This window comes from Mizuhopecten yessoensis, unplaced genomic scaffold, assembly GCF_002113885.1.
Source record: "Mizuhopecten yessoensis strain PY_sf001 unplaced genomic scaffold, ASM211388v2 scaffold716149, whole genome shotgun sequence".
NCBI classification, from domain to species: Eukaryota; Metazoa; Mollusca; class Bivalvia; order Pectinida; family Pectinidae; genus Mizuhopecten; species Mizuhopecten yessoensis.
In genome coordinates, this window is record NW_018479972.1 from 2,592 (window position 1) to 24,782 (window position 22,191).

The window sequence follows — 22,191 nt, forward strand, 5'->3', positions numbered from 1 at the left end:
CTTAACCATACTAAACATTTATCATATATTGATGCAATTCATTACAGATTTTTGATAAAACAAGTGTAGGAACACGCTATAATATGCAACGGTCCTGGTCAGCGATGGTCCCCGTCAGCCCCGGTTCTAGTGAGCGCAGCTCAGCTGTTTGATACTGTTGGACATATCGTCACGTTCTTTTGCTATTGTTTACCCGGTGTTAATGTAATTAACACTAAGGTATTGAAATGTCCGATACGAAATACGGAAATGATGACACGAAAATACACCAAGAAAAACACGTGTATTACATAGGGTGGGAAGTCGTTAATAAATGATTGGATGTGTTATCAATCAGAGTCGACAATTTATGTAACACCCAGTTTGTTAACTATTTGAGGATAAGGTAGTGTAAAACACTACTATAGAGTCAAAGTATCTGTTTTGAAATAGAATTGTGCCCGAGGCTGTCAGTTTCTGACAAAGGAACAGCCATAGTATCTTACCTGTAAGCATGTACTGATTTACCTGTGAATCTACTGGACAGACAATGGGCTGGATTAATTGACATGATTAATGTTCTTCACACAAGGTGTTCAAGATTGGGTACAGCCCAACAGTATCCCATGTCACCTCAGGTGAATGGTCAGTGTGTGGTCATTAAACATATATTCTCAGATAGATATCATATTGATAAGACAAATATGTGTCAGCGGTTGGTTACATTGCCCTAGCAACCATCTTTAAATCTATGACTGAAGTAAAGTTGTAACTGCATGATTAAAACTTTACAACTGAATTCATGTGATTGCTTATTAATAAATGTATCAACTTATTTCAACATGTATGTACCTGTATAAAACTTAATCTACATATGTTTACGCCCTTTAACTATGAATGTTGTCATCATTCTAACAACTGGTAATTCATTAATGTAACACCAGGCCAGCTGTATACCTGCTACATTGTTGTGGGGAACACAGTAGACCCAGGTAGGGGTTGGCGGTAGGGGGGGTGGATTTTCTTATTAAAAAATCAGCATGTACATGTACGTGACGTGTATACATATGTAACAAAGCAATATAAATCAGACTGACTTATGGATTGTTTTGTCTTCATTTTCCTAACAGAAGACAACGTTGGATTAACGGGCTTTAATTAATTCCACATCGATAGCTTGAGCTGTTACTTGTGTTTATACAGTGCAATGTAATGATATAAGATGTATCTGGAATGTTTTGGTTTTTTTTGTATAAAACTTGTAATACATATGTTTTAGTGCTGTATATGAGACGGAACTAATGAAGTCATTGACCTTTTTAATAAAACAAAGAAATTACTCTATTGATGTCCTGAAAGTGAGAAACCTTTCATAAAAAAAGTATTTATCCATATCACATAACAGTTACTGATCCCCCATCCTGACACTACAATATTGATATTAAATGTGATGGGAATTAAACTATGATCAGGTTATCTTTTTAACTATTTTCCTAATAATACAACTATTTATATATTTTCTGTAATCAACATATAATATATAGCGTACAGTTTTTCTTTGTACAAGTGTATGTCCAGTTGAAATATGATTAATCAGAGATTATTTTTTTATAGATATAGTGAAATTCTCAATAAAATGTTTATGAAATCATGAGTGAGCTAGTTTATTATAAACAATTATTGAAATTTGTATTACAGTCTTTTAAACTTTAGTTAACACTAGTGCACTGGGGTTCACATCGTTATGCACTGGAGCTAACATCATCGTGCAATGGAGTAAACACTGAAGTGAACTAGAGTGCACTTCAATGTTTGTCTAGTGCACTTCCTTGTTCACTACATGTGCACTACGAAGTGCACTAGTTACCAAATTAAGTTTGCTCCCAACTGTAGCTTTGAACGGAACATAGGAATGCAACGCCTAGAGTAACGTAACAATACGTATTGAACACCAATTTAAGTGTGCAGATCCCATGTGTGTTGTCAGAGTTACCGCTCATGAATGACACTTTTGAAAGAGATGGTTAATGGATATTTTCCCTCAACTCAATATTAAGATTACCTGTTCCTGTACTAAATGGAGATTTAAATCATATATCAAAACAATAAGAAACACCTGCAGTAAGGTTATCAAGTAACTGATTACACTATAAACTGTTAATCTATTCGTTCATAGATTTCAACAAGATATTTAAAATATACCTTTATGGATTACGAAACAGCTATACATAGCAGTCGACAGCTTCAATTGATAGCTACACTGTCTTTCGTATTTATTTGACACAGCTATTGTCACGACAAGCATCCTTCAAGTTTCAGCTTGAAAAAACAGCGAACATTTATGAAACTACAATATACAAAATGTACCATACCTTAGCCTTTTGATGGAAACCAATTCTGACGAAAACTTTCAGAAGGACACCATGAAAGAGTCAATCCTTAGGATGTTGTGTGCTTCATAGCTGACAGGTACGATCTGGTTTTCGATGATAGATATTTACCGCGCCTGAAAAATGATGCAAGAAAACAATATTTATAGTGCAAACAAAAAGCTGAGATATACTGTATAATGATCAATTTGTACATGTAAGTATAATGGTGTAGGGTACATCTAAAAAAATAGAGATATAGTGTGATGTACACTTAGACATGTACACGGTACATTTGTACCGATACAATTCGGCCTTTGTCATCGGTTTTAGTACTCACAAGTAGTATTGTGAAACAATTAAATAAGAACAATGTGATTTTCCTACAAATATAACAGTTTATTAAGAACGAATTGTTATTTAAAAGCAGAAAAATGAGGCAGTTTTCTGAGTATCTCAATATATGCTATTTCAACCGTTGTAAACCACGTCAGGAAGATATCTTTAAGACCGAGGCAAATGTTGATTAAGGACTTTTTCCTTTTTATCAAAATGTATCTTAGTTTGTGCAGCAGACTGGTTTCATGACTACGGGCCCTGGTATGGTATCTTTCTCAACTATGAGGATAGAAAAATTAGCATAATGTGATAAAAGACAAGAATATTATGTTTTGTGCGGACTGTACATACATGCTATTTGATCTTTATATCACCATATATAAAGTCATTATGTGTTTTACAGGTTTTTATAATACGTCATAAATGCCTTAATAATATAAACACGTTTCTATTAATAGAACTTGTTTATTGTGTCACCCGCTATTACACTATTTGTGTCATGTCATTGTTTACTCACGTGTTTGGTTCAATACATCCAATGATGTTGTTTATTATTCTATTTCTCACCTAAATATACTATGATAGTTGTGTCCTGACTTACTTCACCTCCTGCTTCAATATTATTGCTGACACAAGGAGTATCAGTCGCAACCAGGAAGTTTATCTTATAGAAATACCTAAATCAAGAGACAACGATGTAAATGCATTGAGAACTGGAATTTAAGTTGCATTTATGAAAATAACATAAAACATTGCTTTGTAGAGTATATAATCCCATTAATAATTAATAATGTATTTATTACCTCACAGTGTTAAATAGTGGGCTGGGTTATAACACAGCTAAATAAACACACTATCACTTGTCAACAATACTGATAACGAAAGTGGTTTTGTAGTATTGGTTTAAAGAACATGAAAAACAGTTATCATTTTAGATTATGCATGTATCAAGTGTCAAGCAACAGAAAATACTAAACAAAAATGGCGAGTTACCCTGGCTTTTCAGTAGTTGAATTTTCCTTCCTTCTTGAACACCGTTCAGGAGGACGCCATTGTAGAGTCACTGTCTAGGACATGGTGTGCGTCACAGCTGACAAGTCGGTGTACCCTGTACCCTGTAACACTATATATATAGTAGCTAACGCGTCCGATATTGATTTAAATCACATACAAATATAACGTGTTTTTCAGTGTAGGCTATCTGTGTACGTATAATAGCTGTATGGCTAGACTGTTGTGTACTCTTGTATAGGATACATAATGTACGTACAATAACGTACATAACGTATAGAATATGGCGTGTTGATCTGTATACGATTTCTGTGTATGTATAATAACATACGGGTATAAAGCTTATATACAGTTTCATATTATATCTGTGTTTGTATAATGACGTACCTTATTCAATGTAAACTATGATTCCTCAAAATGTAAAATGACCTAATGGTACAGTACGGTATATACTTTGAGCGGTTCTTATGAGTGTTATATGGCGTACGGGAACAAAGTGGTGTACACTTTGTATCATTCTTGTTAATGTAAAATAACGTATTAGTACAGTGCGGTGTTCACAACGTATATCTCTTGAGAATGTAAAGTGACCTAAGGGTACAATGTGGTGTACTCTTTGTATTTTTCCTGCAAACGCAAATTGGCGTTAATATGTGATGACGTTGGAGTACAGCTTGGTATACACTTTGTATAATTCCTGGGAATGTAAAAATGACGTACGGATGCTGTGTGGTGTACTCTTTGTATAATTCATGGAAATGTAAAAATGACGTACGGATGCCGTGTGGTGTACACTTTGTATAATTCCTGGAAATGTAAAAATGACGTGCAGATGCTGTGTGGTGTACACTTTGTATAATTCCTGGGAATGTAAAAATGACGAACGGATGCTGTGTGGTGTACTCTTTGTATAATTCATGGAAATGTAAAAATGACGTACGGATGCTGTGTGGTGTACACTTTGTATTATTCCTGGAAATGTAAAAATGACGTGCAGATGCTGTGTGGTGTACACTTTGTATAATTCCTGGGAATGTAAAATAACTTATAAGTATAATACTATTGTTTATTATGATTTATCTTATATGACAGGATTCTGTTTGGTTCCGTCGTCATTTTTTTTTAATTTTTTTTGTCTCTTGTGTTTACGCTGTGAGATGTAGTTTTCTATCTAAAAACAATGCATACTTACATAATTATACATGTACATCAATGTGAGTAATACTCTCCATTACCCCAATTCAGCCTAGACCTTCCCACTTCTTGATATGGAATTCGACGGGAATTCACCTATGCGAACAGACCAGTATCTTCAATTATATTTAAAATACCACGTTGAGTTTGGTCGATCGTGTGAGTGTATGAAGTGCATATACTCAAGCTAAGCTGTCTAAAATAGCTTGTATCAGTTAACAGTTAAAGCATTTAAATGCTGTTATTATGAAATGCCAGACATATACAAGTTGTGTTTTGTCAAAACTCGCTTTAAACATGAATATACCCAAAACCGGTACGTGTTTGTAAGACTAGTTTAATGTAGTGGGTGTAATTATGTGTCAAAAAAGTGTCAGAATAAAGGAGGAAAATCAACACATAAAGTGGGTATGAAACATAACACTAGGAAAATTAAATTGAATAAAAATCTTCAGTAGAAGTTTGGAATTTAAGCCATTATTTTTCTACTCATAAAAGCATTAGTTGGCAATTATTTGAGTAGGCGTCACTTTTCAAAGCCTCAGAAAACGAATAATACAGCTACATAAAAGTTTAGGCGGCTTCTCAACATCAAACTATACAGACTTTCATCCGACAAGGACTCAGATTGTTCTATAGAAGTTCTGATATCTGTACTGTTCGTTTGATGATTACGGAGGCATCAATGCATCTATTTACGATATTATAGATAGATGTGACAGAATGTTAGTTACATGTTTTTAAAGTGTAAGGCAGTACGAATGTACATGTATATACTGTATAGTATTAGCACATGTCCCTTTGACTGCCTTTAGTATTAAAGTGCTATTAGGAAAAATGTCTTTTTGTTTTCTGATACGGCATACTGCGGCTTACTGAGTTGATTTCAGCGGTTTAGATTAAAGTCACCAGTCATTTACACTTTTTGCCTGATAAAGAAAACAAACGTTTTCGAAAGCTTACAAAATAAGTTGTCATTTTCTGAATGTTTTCACAACTAACTTAGCCTGTATTTATTATTATCTTGTTACTTTTTCTGGCAATAGAACTTATTTATTGTGTCACCAGTCATTACACTGTTTGTGTCAAACCATTGTTTACTACAGTTGTTTTGTTCAATATCTAATAATGTTATGTACTATTCTAGGCACTATGATATTTGTTTCATAGCTTACTTCACCTCTCGCTTCAATATCGTTGTTGAAACAAAGAGTTTCAGTAACAACCAGGAAGTTTATCTTATAGAAAAACTTAATTCAATAGTTCAATAGACAACGATATACATTCATTGAGAAGTTGATCTTAAGTTTAATTTATGAAAATAATTTTAAAAGAAAGCTTTGTAGAGAACAAAATCCTATTATTAATTTACATGTAAATCATTTTGTTTACTAATTACCTCACAGTATGAAATAATGCACTGTTTTATAACACAGCTAAATATACACAATAACACTGGTCAGCAATACTGATAACGAAACTGTCTTTGTAGAACATGAAAAACAGTTATCATTTTAGAATATGCATGTATCAAGCAACAGAAACTATTTAACAAAAATGGCGAGTTACCTTGGCTTTAAAGTAGATGACATTTCCTTCCTTCTTGAACACCGTCCAGAGGGTCGCTATTGTAGAGTCACTGTTTAGGACATCGTGTGCGTCATAACAAACAAGTTGGTGTTCTCTGTTAGATAAGTAACACTGTATTTATAATAACTAATGGGTCCGATATGAATTCAAATCAAATATACATAAAACGTGGTTTTTTCCCAGCTCAGGCTATGTGTGTAAGTATACTGGCTTTACGGATACAATGTTGTGTAATATTGTATAAGATACATACGAACGTGAATAACTTACTGGGGTGCTGATCTGTAAACAATTTCTGTCTGCGTATAATGACAAACAAATACCTTATTAAATGTAAACTTTGTATGATTCCTGAAAATGTTAAATAACCTTAGGGTACAGTATTGTGTATACTTTGAACGGTTCTTGCGAGTGCTAAACGGCGTTCGAGTACAATGTGGTGTACACTTTGTATGATACTTGTAAATGAAAAATGATATACGAATACAGTGTAGCGTACCCATTGTATATTGTTTGTGAATGTAAAATGACTTAAGGGTACAGTAGGTGTAACACGTTCTATAATTCTTGCAAATGAAAAATCGCTTAAGGATACAATGTGAGTTACTCTTTGTATGGTTCCTGTAAACATAAAATGACGTAAGGGTACAGTATTGTGTGTTTATTGTAGGATTCCTGTAAATGGATGTTGACGTTCAAGTAAAGTACAGCCTGGTTTGCACTTTTTTATGATTTATGTAAATATGAAATGACGTACGGGTAAAGTGGTGAACACTGGTTGATGATACAACAGTTTATATTATAATTGATTGGCATAGTGTTACCTATACTTGCGCACTTGATACCCATGTATGTACAACTATTACCAAAGATAATTAGTTGTAAACCACTTGGAGACGACAAAAGTTAAGATAAAGCGGTATATAAAAACTTCGAATTAATATTATTGTGTATCATGATTTTTCTTATGTCCGGAATCAGTTGGGTTCCGTCGTCATTTTGATTTCCGTTTTTTCTTTCTTTATTTCTTTTGTTTGTGCATGCTTCCATATACATGTACATCAATGTGGACAATACACTTGAATACCCCAATTCAGCCTATACCTTCTTTCCTTGTGATATGGATTTTAACGGGGATTCCCCTATACAAACATATCGCTAGCTTCAATCATAAACAAAATACCACGTTGAGTTTGGTCGATCGTCGGTGTGTAAAAAGTATATGTAGTCAAGCTAACCTATCTAAAAACACGTGTCTCAATTTACAGTGAAAGCATGTAAATGTTGTTACAGCTGTATTATGAAAAAACACACATATATAAGTTTTTTCGTCAAGATTTGCTTTAATCAGGAATATACACAAACTCGGTTCGTGTTTGTAAGACTAGTTTAATGTAGTGGATGTAATTATATGTCAAAACGTTGTTTAGATGACAACAGCTTTGTTTATAGTTGGTTTCAAAACTTTTTTTTCAATGTTAAGGGTTTGGTATGTCCCGGCCTGAGCGATTGCCTTCCCAATTCGAGCCAACGTTAAACACAAATATTAAATAAGAAGCTTAGGCAGTCTAGAAACTAGGAACAAAATGCTTGTTAGGTAATAGGACAAATAAAAAGGTCCCACATGTTGCGATGGGGATGGCAAATCAATCGGGGTTTTTTCATTGCCTCCTTAGCAGTGGACACAGACGAAAGCCGTCGATTCTGTGGGGGTTTCACCTTTATACTTTTTTTTCTCTTTTGGGTTTCTCAAACAAAATTGTGTTACATAACAACAGCTTTGTTAATAGGTCGTTTCAAAAAAATCTTTTCAATGTTGAGTAGCATACATGTAAATAGTTAATATACCCATGTTTTCGTATGATAATCTTTAAAACATGTATCATACAGATAATACTAAAACAATAATTGCACAAGTTTAGTTTTTAAGTTTAAAAAATATCGGATTACTTTTATTTGAGAAATAGTCAAAGCTGGTAACTAACTGATAGCATATTTCCTGTCGATAGTCACCTGAATAGACATATCGTTTTGAACAATCACCTGTATCACAGGTACAGTCGACATAGTAGTTCAGCTCTGTTGATTTCATTATATGTGCTGCCTTTTAAGTCTTAAATACACTTTGCATTCATGTATACCCATATGCAGAGTTTTTGGCTTTGGGTCATACTGTTTAAGAAACGTGTGTATGAATATTTGTGAAAGGAAAATACGTCTTTCATTAGTATCTACCCTGAATATCTTCAATTCGCATGAAGAACACAGGGATAATACAGGCCTCGATTTTGATATATATTTTAGAAATTCATACTCGATATAACATTTTTGTTGGTTAAAACCATGATCGACATTAATGGAATATACATAATATCAGGATAATTAAACTATTCACCATTTTGTCTCCAGGACAATGATGGAATGATATCCCTAAGTATCTTAACTCAACTTTACCACTTCATCTATGACCAAGTCATACCTTTAAACGCATGATCCAGTCAGACAGTCAGCACATGCACATTAGATGGGTGGTCGGCTGGCGCAATGGACAGTGTACTCACCTCTCACTAATATAGGGTTCCATACCGTGATCAAATGTGGAAATTTATTGGGTCACTTGCCTGACCACTTGAGATATTTTTCTGTATACTCCGGATTCCTGTCATATCTACGGCCCCTCGTCGTTAATGATGATTAACAGAATTACTAATCAAGTTGATAGATCTTGCTACATAATTGTAATAAATTAAATAACAGTTAGTTTTAAGCCTGATCAGTTCGTATGATTAGAATAAAGAGAATCATGCAAGAGATTCATCATATTATAACTCTATTTTTTACCATTTTGACAATTCATTCCTTTAAGTCTCCCAATCCATTAGTTAGATAAGGAAGTGTGGTTAAAAGCGGAATAAATTATAACCTGTCTGAACCGGATGTCACCGGGACCAAACTATATGTCCGGTTTACACAGGTGTCCGGTTTACACAGGTGTCCGGTTTACACAGGTGTCCGGTTTATACAGGGTCGGCATGTCATTTTTTGAAAATACAAAAATGTAGTGTTGTGCATACGATCTATATACAAATGTGTCAACATAAACAACAGAGAAACGAATAAATTGCAACGTCTAATTATTTACAAAATATACAGTTTATAATACACATGAAGGGCGACCCAACATTGGATAGCCTTCAATTGTTAAGAATGTGTATGCATTAGATTGTAGCCGGCTGAGTGAAATATCAGGACCGGGATGAGCAGGTTGTTTTTACATGGATTACGATGCAAACTTTTGTGGAACAACGCCGGTTTTCGGAATGGACAGGGTTCGGTTTATACAGTGTTGAAATGCTATGATTATATTAGAAATATGCCGGGACCACATCTCACAACAGGTTAAGAGGGGCATCCGGATCAGACAGGGGCCGTTTTAGACAGGTAATACTGTATTGGTATGCTTTGAAAATATAACTTGGTTGGCATAGAAATATTTTATATACATGTGACATTTACCGACCATCTTTTTAACCATAGTTACTTGTCACACAAAAAAAGATAATTCGAAAACAAAGTAATATTTCAACAGATATGATATTCTTAACATAATCATGAGGGTTTACTTTTTATTAAAGAGAAATCCCTGCCAGACGACATTGAGCAACGTTAGGAAAATCAATTTTTCATTTCAGTAAATGTTATTGAAAAATCAAAAGGATTGGACAACAAGCTATGCCTATATAAGTCCTCTATAAGTTATTATTTGAATACAATTTTATTTTCAAGAAAAATAACCTGTGTTCTCCTTTGCCCACTTTGCGAGCATGCAAAGGCATCAGACTGAACAAAAACTACTTTATGTAAGACTACAATATCGAAAACAACACTACCTCCGCTATTGTACTGAAGTCATAATGTAGCTGGTCATGGTAAGACCGACAGATCATAAGAATCTTAAAACAGTTTACTTTACTTTTAAGTATTAATGTATGCATCAGTATGCACACCACCTTTTACAATAGATTCCGAAAAAGAGCTTAAAAATTCGAAATTAAATTTAAAAATCAAAAACCAGATAGATTGAATCATCATCCCATCTCTAATCCGGAGTAGATAACTTTCCTTCGAAAGAACCAGATTCTACAAAACACATCAATATCAATGTCGTTTTTCCGAAATGGTATTATTACATGTAGCAGTGCTAATAGTAAATGTATTTATGTCTCCTAATCATGATAGTCAATAGTTGTTTCGTACAAACCATACTCAAAAATCATTTTCGTAATTGAACATTTTTTTGGCTGAATCTGAAACCCCACGAATTACCTTTATTGAAACAATAATCAAGCAGATACGTTTCTGTTGTGCGATTACATCGGAACAGTCACCTGAAGAACCTTTTATTCTACACGATCACACTTTTTGTATTACGACCACTGTCTGTATTGTTATTTCGTTTAGCTCTGTTGAACATGTCAAATGTGTCGTCTTTCAAATAGTGTCAGCATTTAAGTTATATCGTGTATTACGTAGTAGGCTACAGTTTAGATCATGCCTATAGAAAGTAGCTTTTTTAGGACGGAACATCGGAATGTGACCTCTGACTAGACGTTACAGGTACACACACATGTACGTATGAAAGTGTGAAATCATTTTAATAATGTAGGAGTTAATTCCCCTGAATTATGTTAATTGATATTTATTTCTCAAATGCACAATGCTATTTGGCCGCCTGCTTTTTTAGGTTAATCTCAGATATTCCATCTTTCGGGTGACTTAAGAATGAAAAAATATTGCCCGTTTAAAAAGGGGGATAATATTGAAGGATTTGGACAAACAGCCACAGAAAAATATATTTAAGATGTACCCCAACAAGCTAGTCATTTCCTAGATGCAACCTTTGGCAATGTTAAATCATCAAATTGGCAAGATACCATTAAAAATGTGAAACCTACAATCGATACAATTATTTATATGTAAAATGGTATTTACATCGCATTGAATATATACTTTTATATAATGTAGTAACGGCAGTCTATGACATCCGATTGAAATCTAAATAAGTAGACAAAGTAGACTTATAGGTAATTTTATCGTATATTGTTGTGTATTGGAATAGATGGAGGTCAATAAGAGTTTCATTTACATGTCGTGATGTAGGTCATTCAAATAGAGTGAGGAACGCACGAATTTCAACAAGAGAGTAGGGAGCTCCTTAGGAACCAATGTCAGCCAAAAACAATGACGTCTGTATCCGTGCAAAAGAATATGGTAGTGAGAAAGAAGAGAAATAGCTGTAAATTTAGGACTTTTTATATGTTTATTTGTGACATTATTTATCGTAAATGTGTACATTAGCATGAAAAATACAACTAATTCCTGATGGTGTTATATCTGTGTAGTTATGCGATACCTTAGTGTTAGGGCCATTCTAGTTTTAGGACAAGAATACGTGTCTCTTAGACGATTATTATTCTCCAGTGAAATCAAGCTAATAAAGAGACCTTATTAGAAGAGTTGAGTTGGGATTGAGTGTCTGATTCAGAGTAGACATTATGATGTCTTACCCGATGTCATGGTTGTAACAATAACTCCATGAGATATTTATGCAACCTCTTTGAGTTGTCCAGACGGTTGTATGCGTCCATTTCGGATTAAACTTGCACCCTTACAGATCCCCTAAATATTTAAACAGTTAGTCCCCATGAAGCATAATGTAAAAGGAATATTGTACACTGATATTTTACCAATAACCGATTCTAACATCACCAATATTCTGGTTTACACAAGTAACTTTCAAGTCAAATGAAAAGTACGAGTAGCATAAACAAATTCATTTCGATGTAGATTTCATGAACAGAAACAACATATGGAATGTTTGTTGTGAAGTACCTAGTGATTATCAGTTTAAAAAATGTACAGCTTCGCTGAAGAATGCACCGCCATGGCTGAGTAGCTGGTACGTAATAGGAATTCCTTATTTGACCACAAGGGTAAGAAATTTCTCAAAAGTCCCGACTTTTACACTCGTTGCAAAGTGGCATCGGGTGTTATATGGTGCAGTGTTATTCATGTTTGCACTGTGTATATATTGCTAAACTGTGTAGATGCAATCACGTGTGTGTTGGGGAAGGTGAGTGGTAGGAGGGAGGTGAGGGTGTGTGTGTAATATGTTTACCTTACAAGGTTCGGGTAGTAGTAGCGTGTTACTCTACACTCTATACGGCGTTTAATGCGATGTGACACTAATATCTTGTATATATGTGTGCAGTATTGTGATCTTTTATGAGCCCATTGGTTGTGTTTCAATATTTACAACACTCCGTATTACACTAAATAAGTGCTTGCTAGCAATGACTTGCTTTATTACTTTTCTTTTCCATTACACCCTGTGTAAACATGGTCGTTGTTTCCTAATTGTTCTCATATTTTAGGCCAACATAGCTGTTTTGCCCTGTAATGTATATCGCTGTGCGCTGTGTCGTTGTAATTTTAACATTGGCGAGCAATGAGGTTGTTGTTACACTGTATAGCTACACTGTTGACACCATACATACGTGTATGTGTTGAACTATTGTTAACTCCACCTGTTTGTTGTTTTTCAGTTTGTTTATGTATTTGTTATCTTGTCAACAACGTCTGGCAAAAATTGTGTTTATTTTTTCACCAGTCATGACCAAGCCATTTGTTTTTGGTTAATTACTTCTAAGGATTCTATATATATCTATATATACTATGATAGTTGTTTCATGGCTTGCTTCAATATTGTTGACACAGAGAGTATCAGTAACAACCAAGTCGTTTACTTATGAGAATGCTTAGATTAACAGACAAAAACGATGTATATGCATTGAGAAATGAGTCATAAGTTGAATCAAGGAAAATAAAGTTGAAAGGCTGGATTCTAAGATATATATTCCCATTAATATTTAACATGTAAATCATTTTGTTAATTGATTCCTCAACCTCACAGTATTAAATACTGCACTTGGTACTAACTCGGCTAACTAATTACAGTATCACTGGTGAACTCAATTGACACCAAACTTGTATTCATAGTATTGATTTGAGAATGAAGAGAACAGTTATTTTGTTAGAATCTGCATAAATCAGGTGTCAATCAACAGAAAATACTATAAAAACAAAAATGGCGAGTCACCTTGGCTTCCCAGTAGATGAAATTTCCTTCCTCCTTCATCACCGCTCAGGAGGACGCCATTGTAGAGTCACTGTCTAGGACATCGTGTGCGTCACAACTGACAATTCGGTGTATCATGTTAGATTATTCACACAGTATATGTAATAACTAACGGGTCTGATGTGTTTTAAATTATAAAGAATAAGGCGTGATTAGCTGTTTATGATTTCTGTGTATGTATATAAGTGGCGTCTGGAAACCTTATTCAATGAAGAGCACATTTTATATGATTTCTGTGAATGTAAAATGACGAACGGGAACAGTATAGTAAACACTTTTTATAATTCCTAAAAATTAAAAATGACGTACGGGAACAGTATAATGAACACTTTTTGTAATTCCTAAATATGAAAAATCACGTACGGGAACAGTATAGTTAACACTTTTTGTAATTCCTAAAAATGTAAAATGACGTAAGGGAACAATATAGTGAACCCTTTTTGTAATTCCTAAAAATGAAAAATGACGTACGGGGACAGTATAGTGAACACTTTTTATTATTTCTATCAATGAAAAATGACGTACAGGGACAGTATCGGGGACAGTATAGTGAACACCTTTTATTATTTCTATCAATGAAAAATGACGTACAGGGACAGTATCGGGGACAGTATAGTGAACCCTTTTTGTAAATGAATAAAGATAAAAATTCGTACGGGAACAGTATAGTTAACACTTTTTGTAATTCCTAAAAATGAAAACTGACGTACGGGACAGTATAGTGAACACCTTTTATTATTTCTATCAATGAAAAATGACGTACAGGGACAGTATCGGGGACAGTATAGTGAACCCTTTTTGTAATTCCTAAAAATGTAAAATGACGTACGGGAACAGTATAGTGAACACTTTTATTATTCCTATAAATGACAAATGACGTACGGGAACAGTATAATGAACACTTTTTGTAATTACTATAAATGAAAAATGACGTACGGGAACAGTATAATGAACACTTTTTTGTAATTCCTAAAAATGAAAAATGACGTACGGGACAGTATAGTGAACACTTTTTGTAATTCCTAAATATGAAAAATCACGTACGGGAACAGTATAGTTAACACTTTTTGTAATTCCTAAAAATGTAAAATGACGTAAGGGAACAATATAGTGAACCCTTTTTGTAAATGAATAAAGATAAAAATTCGTACGGGAACAGTATAGTGAACACTTTTTGTAATTCCTAAAACTGAAAAAATGACGTACGGGGACAGTATAGTGAACACTTTTTATTATTTCTATCAATGAAAAATGACGTACGGGAACAGTATAGTGAACACTTTTTGTAATTCCTATAAATGTAAAATGACGTACGGGGACAGTATAATCACTTTTTGTAATTGCTATAAATGAAAAATGACGTACGGGGACAGTATAGTGAACACCTTTTGTTATTTCTATAAATGAAAAATGACGTACGGGAACAGTATAGTGAACTCTTTTTGTAATTCCAATAAATGTAAAATGACGTACGGGAACAGTATAGTGAACACTTTTATTATTCCTGTAAATGAAAAATGACGTACGGGAACAGTATAGTGAACATATTTTATTATTCCTATAAATGAAAAATGGGGGGGGGGCGTACAGGAACAGTATAGTGAACCCTTTTTGTAATTCCTAAAAATGAAAAATGACATACGGGAACAGTGTAGTGAACACTTTTTGTAATTCCTAAAAATGAAAAATGAAAAATGGCGTACGGGAACAGTATAGTGAACACTTTTTGTAATTCCTATCAATGTAAAATGACGTACGGGAACAGTATAGTGAACCCTTTTTGTAATTCCTATAAATATAAAAATTCGTACGGGAACAGTATAGTGAACACTTTTTGTAATTCCTAAAAATGAAAAAATGACGTACGGGAACAGTATAGTGAACACTTTTTGTAATTACTACATTTTTTTAAAATGACGTAAGAGAACAGTATAGTGAACACTTTTTGTAAATCCTATAAATGAAAAATGACGTACGGGGACAGTATAGTGAGCACATTTTATTATTTCTATAAATGAAAAATGACGTACGGGAACAGTATAGTAAACACTTTTTGTAATTCCTAAGAATGAAAAATGACGTACAGGGACAGTATAGTGAACACTTTTTATTATTTCTATAAATGAAAAATGACGTACGGGAACAGTATAGTGATTACTTTTTTTAATTACTATCAATGAAAAATGACGTACGGGAACAGTATAGTGAACATATTTTATTATTCCTATAAATGAAAAATGGGGGGGGGGGCGTACAGGAACAGTATAGTGAACCCTTTTTGTAATTCCTTAAAAATGAAAAATGACATACGGAACAGTGTAGTGAACACTTTTTGTAATTCCTAAAAATGAAAAATGAAAAATGGCGTACGGGAACAGTATAGTGAACACTTTTTGTAATTCCTATCAATGTAAAATGACGTAAGGGAACACTATAGTGAACCCTTTTTGTAATTACTACAATTTTTTAAAATGGCGTACGGGAACAGTATAGTGAACACTTTTTATTATTTCTATAAATGAAAAATGACGTACGGGAACAGTATAGTGAACACTTTTTTTAATTCCTATAAATGTAAAATGACGTACGGGAACAGTATAGTGAACACTTTTTGGAATTACTACAAATTTAAAATGACATAAGGGAACAGTATAGTGAACACTTTTTGTAATTCCTATAAATGAAAAATGACGTACGGGGACAGTATAGTGAACACTTTTTGTAATTCTTATAAATGAAAAATGACGTACGGGAACAGTATAGTGAACACTTTTTGTAATTACTACAAATCTAAAATGACATAAGGGAACAGTATAGTGAACACTTTTTGTAATTCCTATAAATGAAAAATGACGTACGGGAACAGTATAGTGAACAGCTTTTTTAACTACTATAAATTTAAAACGACGTACGGGGACAGTTAGTGAACACTTTTTGTAATTACTACAAATTTAAAATGACGTAGATGAACAGTATAGTGAACTCTTTTTGTAATTCCTAAAGATGAAAAATGACGTACGGGGACAGTATAGTGAACACTTTTTTATTGTTTCTATAAATGAAAAATGACGTACGGGAACAGTATAGTGAACACTTTTTATAATTACTATAAATTTAAAATGACGTACGGGATCAGTATAGTGAACACTTTTTGTAATTACTGCAAATTTAAAATGACGTAAGGGAACAGTATATTGAACACTTTTTGTAATTCCTATAAATCAAAAATGACGTACGGGGACAGTATAGTGAACATTTTTTTATTATTTCTATAAATGAAAAATGACGTACGGGAACAGCATAGTGACCACTTTTTTAAATTACTATAAATTTAAAATGACGTACGGGAACAGGATAGTGAACACTTTTTGTAATTACCACAAATTTAAAATGACGTAAGGGAACAGTATAGTGAACACTTTTTGTAATTCCTAAAAATGAAAAATGACGTACGGGGCCAGTATAGTGAACATTTTTTTATTATTTCTATAAATGAAAAATGACGTACGGGAACAGTATAGTGAACACTTTTTGTAATTCCTAAAAATGAAAAATGACGTACGGGGCCAGTATAGTGAACATTTTTTTATTATTTCTATAAATGAAAAATGACGTACGGGAACAGTTAAAAATGAAAAATGACGTACGGCGACAGTATAGTGAACACTTTTTGTAATTACTACAAATTTAAATGGAAGTAAGGGGACAGTATAGTGAACACTTTTTGTAATTACTGCAAATTTAAATTGAAGTAAGTGGACAGTATAGTGAACACTTTTTGTAATTACTGCAAATTTAAAATGACGTAAGGGAACAGTATATTGAACACTTTTTGTAATTCCTATAAATCAAAAATGACGTACGGGGACAGTATAGTGAACATTTTTTTATTATTTCTATAAATGAAAAATGACGTACGGGAACAGTTAAAAATGAAAAATGACGTACGGGGACAGTATAGTGAACACTTTTTATTATTTCTATAAATGAAAAATGACGTACGGGAACAGCATAGTGAACACTTTTTTAAATTACTATAAATTTAAAATGACGTACGGGATCAGTATAGTGAACACTTTTTGTAATTACTACAAATTTAAAATGACGTAAGGGAACAGTATAGTGAACACTTTTTGTAATTCCTAAAAATGAAAAATGACGTACGGGGACAGTATAGTGAACATTTTTTTATTATTTCTATAAATGAAAAATGACGTACGGGAACAGTATAGTGAACACTTTTTTAAATTACAATAAATTAAAAATGAAGTACGGGAACAGTATAATGAACACTTTTTGTAATTACTACAAATTTAAAATGACGTAAGGGAACAGTATATTGAACACTTTATGTAATTCCTATAAATGAAAAATGACGTACGGGGACAGTATAGTGAACACTTTTTATTATTTCTATAAATGAAACATGACGTACGGGAACAGCATAGTGAACACTTTTTTTAATTACTATAAATTTAAAATGACGTACGGGATCAGTATAGTGAACACTTTTTGTAATTACTTCAAATTTAAAATGACGTAAGGGAACAGTATAGTGAACACTGTTTGTAATTCCTAAAAATGAAAAATGACGGACGGGGACAGTATAGTGAACACTTTTTATTATTTCTATAAATGAAAAATGACGTACGGGAACAGTAAAATAAACACTTTTTGTAACTCCTATAAATGAAAAATGACGTACGGGAACAGTATAGTGAACACTTTTTGTAATTCCTATAAATGAAAAATGACGTACGGGAACAGTAAAATAAACACTTTTTGTAACTCCTATAAATGAAAAATGACGTACGGGTACAGTATAGTGAACACTTTTTGTAATTACTATAAATGAAAAATGACGTACGGGAACAGTATAGTGAACACTTTTTGTAATTCTTATAAATGAAAAATGACGTACGGGAACAGTATAGTGAACACTTTTTGTAATTCCTATAACTATAAAATGTCGTAAGGGAACAGTATAGTGAACACTTTTTGTAATTTCTATAAATACAATATGACGTACGGGTACAGTTTGTTATTTGAAAAGTGATTTAGAGAATTTGAAGCCGTTTTCGTTTGCCAAAATTCGTAATTTTTTAAAACTCTGTTAAAGTTGTTGTTCTATCGTGTGCATGCTCTTAGAGCTGTAACAGACCAAGAAGTCATCCCCTAATAACGACTCTTCTGTTTACTGACCAAGACATTTAAATATATCATTAATTTTAAGACCAAACAGGGTGACTGATAGGATTCAGAAAAAAAAACGTTGAACCAACACGGACTTTGAAGTGACTATCAGATAGGTAGTTAGATATAAAATTGGGGAGATTTCCACGTACAATTAGGTCGTGAAGATCTTTTATGATGCCATACTGCCATGTACTATCATATATGCCTTCTCAAGATCAAAGAACACAGCAACAAGATATTCATTCTTGGGGAAAGCCTCGCGTATGAATGTCTCGAGTCTGATTAGATGGTCATTTTCCCCCCTTCTGTTTCTAAAACCACTTGAAGAGGGGATATTATATCGTTGGCCTCAAGAAACCAAACGTGTATAGTGTTAATCAACTAGTCAGGAAATAGAACGATAGCTTTTGGATAAGTAGCATCCTTTTTCGGTTTCGGGATAGGTATAATGTTCTTCAAAGAATCTGGAATTTTCCAGAAGCGTAAACTTGGTTGAATATGTTAAAAAGGCATCTTAGTGACGAGTCCGGTACCTGTTTGAGAAATTGATCTGGAATATAATCTGGACTTGAAGCAGAGTCTTGTGAATGTCCAAGCGAATCAAATGGTTCTGGTAGGGTAAATGGTTCATTGTAACTTTCTTTGTTTGATGATTTAAAATTTAGCCGTATCTTTTCTTTTTTCTTTTCTTTAAAGATTGAAACTTTACGGAGTGATTTAAATGGGATGAGTTTTTAGATATGTTTTTTGCAAATGCATCAGCAATTTCAGACTTTTTATAATTCCTGTAAATAAAAACAGACGTACGGAAACAGTGCGGTGTATACTTTTTTATGAATGTTAAATAACGAACGGGAATAGTGTGGTGTACAGTTTGTTTAATTCCAATTAATTTAAAATGACCTAAGGATACAGTATGTATACTTTTAATAATCCCTCCGAAAATATCATGACGCACGAGTACAGTGTGCATATACTTACGTATGCATGTAAATCAATGATCCATGCTCTCCAAGATCCCAATTCAGCATATACCTTCCCATTTTGTGATACGGAATTTGACGGGGATTTCCCTTAGACTATAAAGACTATACTATGACGCATTTGGTCAATCATGTGTGTGTATTAAACATATGTATTCAAGTTAGCCAATTTTAAAAGCGAACGCTCTTGCGTGAGCCCGCGAAGCGACAGCAGGCTCACGAAGTGAGCGTCATAGGTAACACGTACGCGTACACGTAAAATAAACCCCAGTCAAAATCTATCATGAAATCACATAGACCTACGAAGTCATTTCACTGGCATAATTAGGGAAATCGAGTGTGCTCAAATTCCGTTTATGGAAGCCGCCATTTTGGATCCATCGGATGTAGAATAATTTCCAATAAACTTAATCTATTTCAATACAGAAACATATACGGTCTCGGATAACGTTTCTTTTCTTTTTCAATTTAACGATTTCTATGACATAATGCCGATTTCCTGGCCCATTTCTAAATATCGATACCAAACCCAGCACACACAGATAAAACCTGCATATAACGTCATCAGTCATTATGACGCCATAGTCGATACTTCCCGAGAATATATTTTATACTGATGATAAGCAGTTTAGTTTAGTAAGTACATGTTATAAAGAATATATGTCAGACATCTTTCTTTTATGATTCTGCTGTTGGCTACACGATGTGTATCGTTACATATGAAATACATGTAGTTTCTTTTACACGGTCAAACAGGAAAATTCACAATCATTAGGTTTTTATTGCCATTCAGTAAGAGATCAGGTTGTTGTGACCCATATCAGTATAGCATATGTGTATTTCAGACATTTGTAACGAACCCTTATGCACAAACCGAGCCATCAGTTGTGTTCTATAAATAGGCCTAGATATATATAAGATATATAGGCATATCTGTAAAATGTGTTTTTGGTCACTGATCACGTCCTTTACATGGAGCCCAAGCTAAATTAAAATTAGAATTAAAGCAAAAAGAAAAAAACATATGAAAGGTGTGTATATAAATCCAAGGGAAAACAACACTTCTGATTGGCATATTTAATTTTGACCAGTTGGAAATGGTTTAGCAAATTCACTGTTTTTAAATCCTCAATTTTAAACCAAAGTGGGGAAAGTTCATACTTTTGAATATATACATGAGAAATAAATCAATATTTCATCAAATAATTAATTAATATTTCAAAATTTGAAATTCATTGTTCATTTTTGAATATTTCAAAAAATATTTGACTACCAGGTTCTGAACCAAAAGAGAAAAAAATCCCTCATTACATCAAATATGGAAAAAAAACTTTTGACAACCAGACTTAATTTGTTTAAAACACAATTCATATATGTCAATATTGCTTACCAAAGTAATTCTGTTGAATTTTTTTTGTCAAATCAGTTTCATTTGATGATTTCCTTTTCAAATGATGACTAAGGAAGCTACTGCACTATGATGAACTTTCCTTTCTCAGATGCAAGCATTGTATTTTGTTTTATATAGAGGAAGGGGAGAGAAAGTTTCAAGATATTAATGGAATTCCCCAAATGAATTTGTGTTCGGATTTAAAAACTTTCCAGTGGTAAACTATTAAATAATAACTCTATGGTATAAGTAGCTATACATATTATTACAGAACACACGTCATAGTTCTGTAATCACTGGTATAGCACTAACTACATATACCTCAAAACTGTTATTTGATATCTTACCAATTGAAATACGACTTCTACAGACAGGGCTTTTCATTTCCGTTGAGAGGCAAACCAAAACAGAACAAAAGCATTAAAAATGTATGAAGTTATTAAGTAGGAAAAATGTCAAATTGAATTTGAATATAATCAATATTCCTGTACAACATAACATGTATATGCTGGTATATGTACACTGTGTGCATGTATATATACTACATCTGATGGTACTTGGCTAATGGACTAATGCGTGCCCAATTTTCTTTAAATTTGGTCTATAAATGTCGAAAATGTGTTTTATTTGTCAAATGTATTGTCTATGTTCTATACAAAGCCCTTCACATGAAAATATCCCTGTATATATATTTGTTTTTACAATTCCAATGATCTGTAGGTTATTTACTTTTTTCAAATTTGTGATATAATTGTTTCCAGTAAAGAAATACCTGTATGTGGTGAAGTGCCAACTACAAATGTGGTGGTGTAGGTCCAGCCCACCCCCAACCCCACAGTACTATAGGGCAGTCGCTGTTATGTAATATACACTCTGACACACATTTAATGTGTAGCAGGGACAGACCTGGGATGGAGGAGGTTAGGTGTGAAATTGAAATAG

The 22,191-nt window shown here is 33.4% G+C and overlaps 2 protein-coding genes across 11 annotated transcripts in view; one reads left to right on the forward strand and one right to left on the reverse strand.

Moving 5' to 3' along the window:
- Positions 1-830: 830 nt before the first annotated feature.
- Positions 831-22,191, reverse strand: part of LOC110441849 — a 39,190-nt gene continuing 17,829 nt past the window's right edge. For 3 of the 10 annotated variants that reach the window (XR_002461956.1, XR_002461950.1, XR_002461957.1), the window contains 4 exons: positions 6,462-6,576; positions 4,891-4,988; positions 3,681-3,802; positions 831-2,485 (listed from right to left, as the gene is read on the reverse strand). The gene's annotated coding sequence lies outside the window, so the exon portion shown is untranslated. The other 7 variants (XR_002461958.1, XR_002461952.1, XR_002461953.1 and 4 more) reach the window with 7 other exon arrangements.
- Positions 9,706-22,191, forward strand: part of LOC110441848 (transmembrane protein 177-like) — a 52,480-nt gene continuing 39,994 nt past the window's right edge. The window contains exon 1 of the mRNA XM_021485122.1: positions 9,706-9,923. The gene's annotated coding sequence lies outside the window, so the exon portion shown is untranslated. The remainder of the gene's footprint in view (positions 9,924-22,191) is intronic.